Source organism: Schistocerca gregaria, chromosome 1 (assembly GCF_023897955.1).
Source record: "Schistocerca gregaria isolate iqSchGreg1 chromosome 1, iqSchGreg1.2, whole genome shotgun sequence".
NCBI lineage: Eukaryota > Metazoa > Arthropoda > Insecta > Orthoptera > Acrididae > Schistocerca > Schistocerca gregaria.
In genome coordinates this window covers 438,918,522-438,932,630 of record NC_064920.1, presented here as the reverse complement: position 1 = coordinate 438,932,630, position 14,109 = coordinate 438,918,522, and the positions used below count along the sequence as shown (strand labels likewise).

Genomic DNA, 14,109 nt, shown 5'->3' with positions numbered 1-14,109 from the left:
ATTTCATACGCAATGCTATCTTGCTCAGCAGAAAACTGTAGTAAATGAAAAGAATATTATAGAGAAAAAGGAAGAATTGGATATTTTTAACGTTCTCACTACGTAGATATCACGAGAGGTGGAATACACCTGATATAGAGCTGAAAGAAGGTGTACTATTAAAGGAGCAATCCCTATACTTGCGTTACTCGTGTTAGCAAAACCATGGCAAAACGCAGATGTTGATAGACGGATGGCTTTCGATCTCGTCACCTGTTACTGGGGGACCACTGCGAAACACTCACAAGGAAAAGATTAGCTTTCAAATTTCTCAAAGTCATGGGACAATGGCCCGAGGGAAGGCTCGAATCTCCAACGGGGGAAGCCGCACGGACCGTACAAGACGCCTCAGACCGCGTGCCGTTGTCGAAGAAACTGTTCCAACAATTGCGCCTGAAGTGATACAGAAAAATCAAGACAAATTTGCATTACAGCTGCAAGAGAGAGATTCGTACACCCTTATCCTCTCCACCACTCCCACCTGCTACCTAACGCCTTGCCATTATTCTCGTTTACGTGCAGTACGTCAACCACGAAGTCGGAAGCCATTGCGCCCCTTCGCTCCAATCTAGTGATAATACGAGGGCTATCCACAAAGTACATTCCGTTTTGGTATTAAAAATTAATAAACTATTGGAATTTTTTATTATATACAGATGAAAGTCACACTTAAATACTACTGTTCTACATAGTTGCATTTAAATTAAGGCACGTATCGTAGCGATAGACGAGCCTTGAAATTCCTTCGTCATAAAATTCGGCAACATGCGCCTTCAACCACGTGGTTACCTCTTTTGGGATCAAAAAGGTGTGATTTTTGTGGATTTCCTGGAAACAGGCACTGCAATAAACTCTCAAAGGTATTGCAAACTTTGCACAACCTCAGAAGAGCAATACAAAACAAGCGCAGGGGAAAGTTGGGCTCAAAGATCTTGCTGATTCACGACAACGCCCGGGCCCACACGGAAAATGCCACTTGTGAAGTTCTCGAATCTTTTAAGTGGGAGTTGTTTCCTCATCCGAAGTACAGTCCCGACCTGGCACCGAGCGACTTCCACTTATTTCCAGCAATGAAGAAGTGGTTGGCTATGCAGCGTTTTGATGACGACGCACAGCTTCAAGAAGAGGTAACTACGTGGTTGAAGGCGCAGGCGGCCGAATTTTACGACGCAGGAATTTCCCAGCTCGTCCATCGCTACGATAAGTGCCTTAATTTAAATGGCAACTATGTAGGAAAGTAGTATTTAAGTGTGGCTTTCATCTGTATATAATAAAAAAATTTCCAATACTTTTTTTTTATTTTCAATTCCAAAACGTAATGTACTTTGTGGATAGCCCTCGTATGTCCATGTTATTTTACCCACAAACACAGTTTACGTTTCTTGTCTGTCCATTTGCTTCTGTTCATAGAGAGTTAATAGAGTAGTAATGGAATTTTAGTGACCTTCAAAACAACAGTATCTAAATAGTATCACAGTTAAAATAACGTTTGTGTTGGTACATATACAGACATTTTGCATATCTACATTAATAAGTGCCGGTTGGTACAGAATGTTATTCTAAACACCCGTTACAAGCTTTCTTAAAATCGTCGATTCATGAATGATCTTATAGGTGGCAAAAAGAGTTGTTTGAATATGTTAATACACATGCACGAATCGGTCTGAAATTATCAAACATGAAATAGCGTTTGCCGTCAGCTGTCAAAGCAAAAAGGTCATGCCGCTTATAGTGGAATATTGCTCTCGTTTGGCTTATCCAGACATGAAATTGCGAGGGTAATTTTCGGACGTTAATGCGTACTATTGGCGTTCCAAAAAATCGGTAACATTAGAAGCCATTAATAGTGATGGGAAGTATTCTGACACGCATACTGCTATACATATGAATTAAGAAAAGCTCTGTTATGTGTCTCTGTACGACACACGTAAGATGTCAACAGTAGGAACATCCTAGTAGGGATACAGCGAGCTGTGGACGCAAACGTTACAAAGATTAAGATGTGAGCACTAGGAACATTCGACTACGGATACATCGCGCTGTGGACGCGAACGTTAGAAAGATCGTAGACATTTTCTGCGCAGTGCCACCGATGCCAACGATTCATGTATAGGGAGCGTTTTACACATTTACATATATGTTCCGCAAGACACTACTCAGAGAATGGTGGACCATAAGTGGTACCAATATTATAGTTTTTCCTTCGTACTTGTAGTTTCACAGGTAATGTATTTAATGACCATCAAATATAAAATGGTATCCAGTTAATCACAAACAACTGATCAGAGGCATATTAAGTGCGAAATGCGGAAATGCCGTGCCTCATGCATGGTGCACTGTCGTCAAAGCATAAGCGTTAGACAGTGCACGTCAAAAAAGTTTATCTACGTCACCTTTTCCTGGAGCAAGTTTTGGTACTGTAACGGACTGTTGTAGCTATTCAAACGGATTAAGAGCTGCGAGAAAATTCTAGCAGAACGACAACGCTAAATAAAGTAAGAAAGCGAGATATGTCTTCGTTAGTAAGTGTAGGGCGCAGAAGATTATGCAAAAGGCTCTTTTGCTGACGCAAGAGGGTATTAAATAGTACTAACAGTGCTGCGCCATAAAACCGTTTTGATTCATGGATAGGCGAGAAGAAACACTACTTGTCTGAAGGGGTTTTACGACAGCGCCACTGTTTTGATTGTGTCTCCTCCGCAGCACGTGTGCTCGCTGAGAGGGCGCTAATTTATCGCCTCCGCGTGCTGCTGTTTACAAAACAGTCGGAAGCTCTGCACGGCATTTTTGGGGGATCGATGCTAACGGAATTCGAGGTCATCATCGTTAGTACGAAAAAAGATGAAAATTCTTATTGAAAAGTCTTATCCAAAGCACTCGTACGTAAGACTATCATCGAATAAAAGTTATTAATTTCTAATGTATCTCCATAACACCCGATGAAAACTAGATATCTTCGTTATCAGGTCCTATGTAAATTAGTAACATGGTCCATATAGCTACTAGTAATTGTCGATCACACTCCTTGCTCTACATTTCGGTTAGGCTTTTGGGATTCTCTTAAGCATAAATCGTCTCTGACAGTCGATCTTCACGAAAATGACCTTGTAGTCCTTCTATGTAAATGCGCTTGACAATGCATGCTTGCTGCTGAATGTTCGCTTTTGACTGTGCCTAATGTCATAGTAACTTTGAGCATCAGTTAACGGGATAAATAGTCCTGAAACATGTTGAGGTACATATATCACCCACATTCGGCAAGTGGTGCGTAACACTCTCAGTGCTGAATTATGTTATGGTTTTACAATGACCTCACAACAGATTCCTACATGTACACATTTCGTAAATATATGTACATAAAATTAGGTTTAATAAAGGACCCTGAAGCTGCCGCAACATCAGCTGACTAACCAATGCACAACGTCAATCTGAAACGACAACAATGTCGCTTCCGGCTGTAATTGCTGTTTACTTCCCAGTTTTGGCCAATTCTGGCAACTACGATACTTTCAAGAGATGGTTGACGTGCATGAGGACAAGCCACTAAGCTGGCCAAGCACCAGAAAACCCCAGGCGAAACATAAAACTCAGAGGCAGTCATGTGTACCACTACTACGAAGTAAATTTACAAGAAATACCGGAGAGGACACTGCTACTACATTTAAACTGCTTTTATACCATCTGTTCGTATAACTACTTGTTTAAGTTTCATTTTTGTACATAGATTGATGGTGGTCGGACTGGTTGGTTGTTTTGACCTCTGGCACGCCAACTTCTGCTTGAGAATCTCATAAGAGCCACACCAGGTCAAAGCATTAAGTAAATAGTAATTACGTACGTTGACAAAAGTTGTCATTTCATTATTTTAGTCTGACTGCGGAACCTGCCGAGTTAAACTAGAATATCCCATCTGAGCCACTGTGCTACCCGTAGAGTTCTCCTCAGGTACTTTTTAAAGTAGCCTAACGTTCGGTAAGAACTTGACGTATTATAGTGTCTCGACAGTGTCACTCAAGTAGCGTCGCGCACTTCTCAAAATGATGGCACGTGTTCATTACTTCAGAAAATGTAGAATCTTACCGAATAGCCTAAGCCGACCAACGCTCTGAAGAATGTACTCTGACGGCTCCGGAAGGCAATAAACGAGCTTAGAGGATTTCTCTCGTGTTCAGCGAGACGGTTGGGAAGGTTGCCGTCGGTAACAAGATGAGAAGAGAGTACTGCTCAAGAAGAATTACTGGTCGATTTCGATTTAGCAGCTGATGTGGTTGACACGCGATTTCTGAGTCTCTACAATAAAGCTCGATTCTTCGCTAATAAGACCGCGTGCGTCTGACAAGCTTCGGAGTGCAACCGCGTGTAAATGCTTGCAGCTTTACTCACAGTTATTGTCTCTGCGCTGCAGCCTCCGCGGGCGCAGGGCAGCCGCTCGTTTCAGTGCCGCAGTCCTCGACCTGGTAGTGTGCGAACTATTTACAGGTCTCTTTCGTAGGGCACTCTGAACGCTCTAGTATTTATTTACAGTGGGCAGTAAGGAAATCGCGTTGGTTGTCAGTGAGTGTGGAGCGTACTTCGGCACGCAGCCGGTTCACACTGCAGCTCGCGCAGCCGTCAGCTGTGGTTCCGCTGCCGTTGCTGCAGCCACTCACTCGGAGCAACCTTCCGGCCCGGCGACTGGCGCGCTACTGGTCCGCGTCGTCGCCGTCACCGGGGGTAATACTGGCGGCCGCCGCGCCGCGTGCCACGCTGGAGGGCGGCGGCGGGAGGGGTGGAGGTGGGGGGAGGAGGGGACAGGCGTCGCGACGCCAGCGCCGTCGTGGCCGCTCGACGACGACGCCGCTGATTATCCTCTTGCTCCAGCGCTGCCTCCGTCACTCCGTCACGCGCCATCCAAAGTGTAGTTGTTCTGTTGTGAACGTTTACAAGCAAGGGTGAAATCACTGTCTGCAACTTGCTGTCCTGCCCATCCGCCTTGCCGGTCTGCCCTTGCAGTCGCTAATAAGCGTCTGAGGACAAAACTTCCGAGCGCAGTCATTCGATGCAGTCCTATACAGGCCAAATGAATCGACCCTCAGCGACGGATGGTCATAAAGTTAAAATTATAACAAAGATTAAAATAAATTTATGTAATTAGTTTTTTTGTTTCTTTGCAGGTACACATATGCAGTTCTGGTATGTATTCAAATCCACTTGCCACCTTTCCGGAGCATGCCGCTAGAGCAACGAAAACCGCCAAGCGGGAGTAGCCGAGCGGTCTTAGGCGCAGTCGTCCCGCGGGCTTGGGTGTGCGTGTTTGTCCTTAGGATAATTCAGGTTAAGTAGTGTGTAAGCTTAGGGACTGATGACCTTAGCAGTTAAGTCCCATAAGATTTCACACACATATGAACGTTTGAACGAAAACAAAATGGCAATGCCCATTCTTAAAGTGGAGGTGGCATCTACCATTTTCCTTTGGCTTTTCCATCTACGTGTACGAATGTGGTGCTAGAATTTCAGTGTGAAATACATGGGCACTTCAATGTGGCAGTCTTAGGATTTAGAAGAAGCCACTAGAGGTCAGACATTATGGGATAACCGTCACATGTTGCTTTTCTTTTTTGTTACAGCTTTGCAGTAATTCTTTTTTGTTATTTACTGGATTACTATTATTATTATTATTATTATTATTATTATTATTTAGTGTCTCGCTGTTCTCATATATCCTACTTCCCATTACTTTCGTCCCTCTTCGATTTCCTCTCAACCGATATTAGGTACTCATTAGACAGATCATTCCATTTAGAAGGTCTTGTAATTCTTCTTTCCTTTCAGTGGGGTCACCAATATCATTGGCTAATCTTATCATTAATAGCCTTTCACCCTGGATTTTAATTCCACTCACGAACCTTTCTTTTATTTCCATCATTGCTTCTTATTGAATTGATGGGCAATGGTGAAAGGCTGTATCCCAGCCTTACACTCTTTTTAATCCGAGCGCTTCGTGCTTTGTCTTCCAGTCTTACTGTTCCACCTTGGTTCTTGTACATGCCGTATATGGCCCATCTTTCCCTAAAGCTTACCCGAATTTTTTTCACAATTTCTAATATTTTTCGCCATTTGAAGTTATCAAATGTTTTATCCAGATTGATAAAACCTATGAAAATGTCTTAATTTTTCTTTACTATTGCTTCCGTTGTCAACCACAACGTCAGAACTGCCTCACCTGTGCCTTCACCTTTCGTAAGGTCAAAGTGATTGTCATCTAACATATTCACTATTTTCTTTTACATTCTCCAGGGTTAATCAGTGGATGGATGAGCTGTTAAGCTGATTGTGCTATATATCTCACACTTTTCGCCTCCCGCTATCTTCGAAATTGTGTGGATCACGTCTTTCCGAAAGTCTCATATCGCCAGTTTCATACAATCTCTAAACCATCGTTTTGTTGTCACTTCCCCCAATGACTATAGAAATTCCGGTGACATGTTATCTATCCCTTCTGGCTTATTTGTTCGTAAGTCTTCCAGAGTGCTTTTAAATTCTAATTTTAGTACTGAATCCGCTATATCTCCTTTTCAACTCGTGTTTCTTCTTCTACCACGTCATTGGACAACTTGTAAGATTTGGAGGGCAGAAGAACAACTATGTAATTTGTAAATAATTTTGGTTTAATGTTGTAATCTTATGACAGAAATACACAGATTTACACAGTTTAAAATGTGACAATGCTACAATAGATGTCGAACGAACACATCTCATGCTCAGAAAATGAAATAATTCTAAACACAACAATGGTAAAGTTTAACAAGAAGTTTCTCTACAAAACTATTCTTATGACTACGTCATGATGTTGCCAAGTACTACGATAAATGGCAGCCTGGGTGGCCGAGCGGTTCTAGGCGCTTCAGTCTGGAGCAGCGCGACCGCTACGGTCGCAGGTTCGAATCCTGCCTCGGGCATGGATGTGTGTGACGTCCTTGGTTAGTTAGGTTTAAGTAGTTCTAAGTTTTAGGGGACTGATGACCTCAGATATTAAGTCCCACAGTGCTCAGAGCCATTTGAACCATTTTTCAACTACCATAAATAATCCGATTCCGGTTCAAAGTTTGGTGCTATTGACGATGACAATGAAGTCTACGGAGGATAGTTAGTTTTGTTAAAAGTTGAGCAAAAGATCATCCAAGGTCGCTCGAGTTTACAGTGAACGTAAGCTTGTGAACGAACAGTTTTACGCCTCTGCTCGCAGTGTTTACCTTAGCTATGATGAGCTGTCGTGTGCATGGCTGTTCTGCTGATTTTGCTGATTTTTCCAGCAGAAACTCTCCCTATGTTTCTCATTATGTGAGAAAACATGTTCTCATCCCTAGTCTTGGGATATGGTGATATGCACATGCATGGCTGGAGCAGCATGCATGTTAAGATGCCCTCTCAGTCCTCGCAAGGACAATTAACTGGCTCGTTCGTTTCTCTCCAGTTGGAGCTCAACAATATCTAGCTGAATGTCAGCCACAGTGAACGCAGTGTTCACCAAATTTTCTCCTCTGCATTGTACAGAGCGTTATGCACCCTGTTCTGCACTTGATGCTAGTTCAGAGAAGAGTCCTCACAAATTTCGACTTTGTCTTTCCCATAGCCGAACTGTTTCCCCACCTGTGTTCTTTAATTCTCCACATCATGTCTTTTCTCGACCAATCGGAGCGTTCCTCTTATTTTGTGGAAACACTCTCTGCCAATGACAAGGGCCCTACTATTGAACTACGTCAAAATTTCGGCACTTTTCTCCTTCCCAGTTCGTTTCCGCCAATCGGACGTTTTGTGCCCGCTCCAGACACCTAAAAGCTACATGCATACATCACATGTGTACCATTCGCTGTTCACGTGATCAACTGCATCACTAGTTTTGTTTGTATCCATTTGGAATTCCGATACACAGTTATTAAAGCTGCTTTCTGTCCTACTTCTGGTGGCCCATTACTTGCTCTCCAGTATGCGTCACCTGTCCGGACACTGACTCCCCCTAAGAGCTTTTTGTGGTGCCTCCCTTGGTGTGACTTCTGCTTCTGCCTGCTCCCATTTCCACACACAATTGTTTCCTCTCGCTTTTTATTTCACCTTCTGCTCATTGTCATGCATTATATAGGAGCAGTGTGTTAATACCATGGATTGAGTGTCAACACTTTATCCTTGCATACCTACAGGCAAATCTGCTCATTACCACTGAAGTAAGTTAGGTGTCGTATTCACCTTCCCATTATGATGTACGAAACTCTTATGTAAGACACGAAATTGACCTTCATTTATTCTGCCACCTTACAAAGTCATTCCTTTTATAGCCTCCAATGTACTCTTTCCACATATCCGCTCTCTCCTCTGCATGTAACAGTGGAATTCACATTGTACTCTTAATGTTATTACTCTGCTTTTACTTTCACCGATGGTTTTTCGACTTTTCTCTATGTTGAGTCAGTCCTTCCGACAGTCTAAATGGTTAAAATGGCTCTAAGCACTGTGGGACTTAACATCTGAGGTCATCAGTCCCCTAGACTTAGAACTACTTAAACCTAACTAACCTAAGGACATCCACACACATCCATGCCAGATGAAGGATTCGAACCTGCGATCGTAGCAGCAGCGCGGTTCCGGGCTGAAGCGCCTAGAACCGCTCGGTCACAGCGGCCGGCTCCGACAATCTATTCGTTTTCGATTTCTCCACATTTTTCCTACAGTAAACTCGCCCTTCTTGTACTCCTATTTATTTCGTTCCTAAGTGGCTTGTATTGCCTTATTCCAGAATCTGCCTGAACCTTTTTGTACGTCCACTTTCGCTAAACAGCTTAATTATTTCTTGTGTTACCCTTAGTTTCTTCGCAGATACCTTCCTTGTACCTTACGTTTCTCTTTCCAATTACAGAAGTCCTTTCCTCTTCAACACAACTGCCTATTGAGTTACACATTATTGCAGTGCCTGTTGCCTTGGAGAACTTCAAGGTTGTGTATTCATTCCTTAGTACTTCCATAAAAATGGGTTCAAATGGCTCTGAGGACTATGGGACTTAACTTCTGTGGTTATCAGTCCCCTAGAACTTAGAACTACTTAAACCTAACTAACCTAAGGACATCACACACATCCATCCCCGAGGTAGCGGTCGCGCGGTTCCAGACTGTAGCGCCTAAAACCGCTCAGCCATCCCAGCCGGCCGTACTTCCATACCCCACATTTTTGATCATTAATTCTTCCTGTTTTATAAACTTCATCCTGTTCTTCATCATTGCTAAATTATGATACGGGTCTCTAACTGCTCCTGCCTTACAATCCAACATCTTATTTCGGAACCTCTGTATGAAAATGATGTAATCTCAATGGAAACTTCCCGTATGTCCTGGTTTTTCCAAGTGTAGCCCCTCCTCTTGTGATTCTTGAACGGAGTATTCTCTACTACCAACTGAAATTCATTGCAAAACTCAATTAGTGTTTTTCCTCAGTCTCGTTCCTACTACCAAGTGCACATTCTCGCTTACAAATTTCTTCTACTCCCTCCATTACCACAATGCTCCAATCTCCCCCACGACTATTACCTTTTTCGTCTGTCTTTACGTACTGAGTTACATGTTTAGTGTCCTCATTTACTTTCCCTATTTCGTCATCCTCAGCGTACGACGCCGGCACGTATACCTGTACTAGCATGTGTACCTGAATTATCGTTGTTGTTGTCGGTTTGCTGTCGATTGTCACTCTCTGGCCTATCTTCCTGGTGACATCGAATCGTACTTACGCTATACCATTTTCGCTACTGTTGATATTACCCTCTACTGGTGTGACCAGAAAGCCTTACCTTCTTTCTGTTTTAATTCGGTGACGCCCACTATATATAGATTGAGCTGTAGCACTTCGCTTTTCGGAGTTTCTAGTTTCTCTGCCACGCTCAGACTTCGGACATTCCACGATACGTAAAACTCTACTATTCCGTTCATTATTCAGTTTTTTTCTCATAGTGAACTCCCCCTTGGAAGTCCCCTCCCAGAGATAGGAATGAGGGATTTGTTCGGAATATTTTGCTAATGAAGAGATTACCATGACACAAGCCACATGTCCTGTGGGTATACTTTATGTGTTTTGATGCAATGGTTTCCATTACCTTCTGCATTTTCATGCCGTTGATCATCGTTCATTCTCATGGGCAGTTTACCACACCTAGAGCAAGACTACCTTGCAACTCCGTTAACTGTTCCATTTTTCTCAACCCTTGGCAGAATGATGGTGACTTATTAGTTCTGAAGTTTTCGGTCACTATTGCTGATGACTTGTATTCGAAATTTAAGCAGTGCCGGGATTCTGACCTGGCTGAAGATATTTTGATTTCTGTCATGGTTACGGAATGATTAATTGCGGGCAGTTCTTGGTTCTAATTCGCTCGCCAAAGGTACTGCTGCCACCGGTCACCACAGCTTTCCTGTGTGTGTGTGTGTGGGGGGGGGGGGGGGGGGGGGTCGGGGTTGGGGGGGGGGGAGGGGGAGCTTGAAGGTAGAATTTTCCTTTCCGTTCACAGCTTAAAGAAAACCGTGCTTACTGGCACTTCGCTCGCATGACAAATTTTCTTTATTCCGTCCACAATTCCGGACTGTCCAGTCCAAAGTAACATCCCTAACCAACACACATGATGCCATCGGTGCTGGTTGTTCGAAACCTCTGCTAACTTCAGAAATTGTAGTGATGTTTTCTGCAAGATTTGAATGTAAAGTTTCTGTTGTTTTTCCTTATTTTTACATAGAAAAGGGAACATATTCGTTTGTCAGATTAACAACAGCTGCCAGATTCCCTTCCAAATGGACCTTGGAATTGTGAGGGTTCTGGACTGAGCTTTTAATTTGAAGATAAATGCGCTTCCCAGTCGTCTCGTGTACCGATGGGCACCTTCTCGCTGAAGAATGTTGGTTTTGGTCAGGCAGTAGCATAATCCAGCTTCTAGTGTCAGATATTGGTGACTTAATGACTCGTATATTGTTAAGCGTTAGGCTGTTGGAAGACACCAGCGGCACTCCGAGATAGGAAATCTTCTACACAATGCAAAGAGTGTCCAGAAGTTTTTGCGTTAAGGTTGCCAGAAGATAATACACTCCTGGAAATGGAAAAAAGAACACATTGACACCGGTGAGTCAGACCCACCATACTTGCTCCGGACACTGCGAGAGGGCTGTACAAGCAATGATCACACGCACGGCACAGCGGACACACCAGGAACCGCGGTGTTGGCCGTCGAATGGCGCTAGCTGCGCAGCATTTGTGCACCGCCGACGTCAGTGTCAGCCAAGCGGGAGGCCGGGTGGACGTACCGCCGAATTGCTCAACACGTGGGGCGTGAGGTCTCCACAGTACATCGATGTTGTCGCCAGTGGTCGGCGGAAGGTGTACGTGCCCGTCGACCTGGGACCGGACCGCAGCGACGAACGGATGCACGCTAAGACCGTAGGATCCTACGCAGTGCCGTAGGGGACCGCACCGCCACTTCCCAGCAAATTAGGGACACTGTTGCTCCTGGGGTATCGGCAAGAACCATTCGCAACCGTCTCCATGAAGCTGGGCTACGCTACCGCACACCGTTAGGCCGTCTTCCGCTCACGCCCCAACATCGTGCAGCCCGCCTCCAGTGGTGTCGCGACAGGCGTGAATGGAAGGACGAATGGAGACGTGTCGTCTTCAGCGATGAGAGTCGCTTCTGCCTTGGTGCCAATGATGATCGTATGCGTGTTTGGCGCCGTGCAGGTGAGCGCCACAATCAGGACTTCATACGACCGAGGCACACAGGGCCAACACCCGGCATCATGGTGTGGGGAGCGATCTCCTACACTGGCCGTACACCTCTGGTGATCGTCGAGGGGACACTGAATAGTGCACAGTATATCCAAACCGTCATCGAACCCATCGTTCTACCATTCCTAGACCAGCAAGGGAACTTGCTGTTCCAACAGCAACAATGCACGTCCGCATGTATCCCGTGCCACCCAACGTGCTCTAGAAGGTGTAAGTCAACTACCCTGGCCAGCAACATCTCCGGATCTGTCCCCCATTGAGCATGTTTGGGACTGGATGAAGCGTCGTCTCACGCGGTCTGCACGTCCTGCACGAACGCTGGTCCAATTGAGGCACCAGGTGGAAATGGGATGGCAAGCCGTTCCACAGGACTACATCCAGCATCTCTACGATCGTCTCCATGGGAGAATAGCAGCCTGCATTGCTGCGAAAGGTGGATATACACTGTACTAGTGCCGACATTGTGCATGCTCTGTTGCCTGTGTCGATGTGCCTGTGGTTCTGTCAGTGTGATCATGTGATGTATCTGACCCCAGGAATGTGACAATAAAGTTTCCCCTTCCTGGGACAATGAATTCACGGTGTTCTTACACTCCTGGAAATGGAAAAAAGAACACATTGACACCGGTGTGTCAGACCCAACATACTTGCTCCGGACACTGCGATAGGGCTGTACAAGCAATGATCACACGCACGGCACAGCGGACACACCAGGAACCGCGGTGTTGGCCGTCGAATGGCGCTAGCTGCGCAGCATTTGTACACCGCCGCCGTCAGTGTCAGCCAGTTTGCCGTGCCATACGAAGCTCCATCGCAGTCTTTAACACTGGTAGCATGCCGCGACAGCGTGGACGTGAACCGTATGTGCAGTTGACGGACTTTGAGCGAGGGCGTATAGTGAGCATGCGGGAGGCCGGGTGGACGTACCGCCGAATTGCTCAACACGTGGGGCGTGAGGTCTCCACAGTACATCGATGTTGTCGCCAGTGGTCGGCGGACGGTGCACGTGCCCGTCGACCTGGGACCGGACCGCAGCGACGCACGGATGCACGCCAAGACCGTAGGATCCTACGCAGTGCCGTAGGGGACCGCACCGCCAATTCCCAGCAAGTTAGGGACACTGTTGCTCCTGGGGTATCGGCGAGAACCATTCGCAACCGTCTCCATGAAGCTGGGCTACGGTCCCGCACACCGTTAGGCCGTCTTCCGCTCACGCCCCAACATCGTGCAGCCCGCCTCCAGTGGTGTCGCGACAGGCGTGAATGGAGGGACGAATGGAGACGTGTCGTCTTCAGCGATGAGAGTCGCTTCTGCCTTGGTGCCAATGATGGTCGTATGCGTGTTTGGCGCCTGCAGGTGAGCGCCACAATCAGGACGCCATACGACCGAGGCACACAGGGCCAACACCCGGCATCATGGTGTGGGGAGCGATCTCCTACACTGGCCGTACACCTCTGGTGATCGTCGAGGGGACACTGAATAGTGCACGGTACATCCAAACCGTCATCGAACCCATCGTTCTACCATTCCTAGACCGGCAAGGGAACTTGCTGTTCCAACAGGACAATGCACGTCCGCATGTATCCCGTGCCACCCAACGTGCTCTAGAAGGTGTAAGTCAACTACCCTGGCCAGCAACATCTCCGGATCTGTCCCCCATTGAGCATGTTTGGGACTGGATGAAGCGTCGTCTCACGCGGTCTGCACGTCCAGCACGAACGCTGGTCCAACTGAGGCGCCAGGTGGAAATGGCATGGCAAGCCGTTCCACAGGACTACATCCAGCATCTCTACGATCGTCTCCATGGGAGAATAGCAGCCTGCATTGCTGCGAAAGGTGGATATACACTGTACTAGTGCCGACATTGTGCATGCTCTGTTGCCTGTGTCTATGTGCCTGTGGTTCTGTCAGTGTGATCATGTGATGTATCTGACCCCAAGAATGTGTCAATAAAGTTTCCCCTTCCTGGGACAATGAATTCACGGTGTTCTTATTTCAATTTCCAGGAGTGTATTTCAATTTCCAGGAGTGTAGTAACGGCAAAAGCCTGCGGTCCTGCAAACCCTCCTGGCAATCATATCAATTTTTTTTTTCGATGCAATTCATAATGTTTGAACACAGTATATGTTGCAGAACCCTACTGCAAATCGACGTTAGTGATATGGGAATGTAATTCCGCGAGTTTCTTCTACTCCCCTTTTAGGATATTGGTGTGACTTGAGCAATTTTCCAGTCTTTAGGTACGGATCTTTCTATGAGCTAGAGGCTGTAGCAGGCCGGAG

At 45.8% G+C, this 14,109-nt stretch overlaps 1 protein-coding gene across 2 annotated transcripts in view; it reads right to left on the bottom strand.

The window, feature by feature from the left end:
- The window catches only part of LOC126351455 (leucine-rich repeat and immunoglobulin-like domain containing-NOGO receptor-interacting protein 4), a 2,189,427-nt gene extending 2,184,667 nt beyond the window's left edge, over positions 1-4,760 (bottom strand). The window contains exon 1 of one of the 2 annotated variants that reach the window (XM_050002606.1): positions 4,423-4,760. The gene's annotated coding sequence lies outside the window, so the exon portion shown is untranslated. The remainder of the gene's footprint in view (positions 1-4,422) is intronic. The other variant, XM_050002610.1, reaches the window with a different exon arrangement.
- Between the last annotated feature and the right edge of the window lie 9,349 nt (positions 4,761-14,109).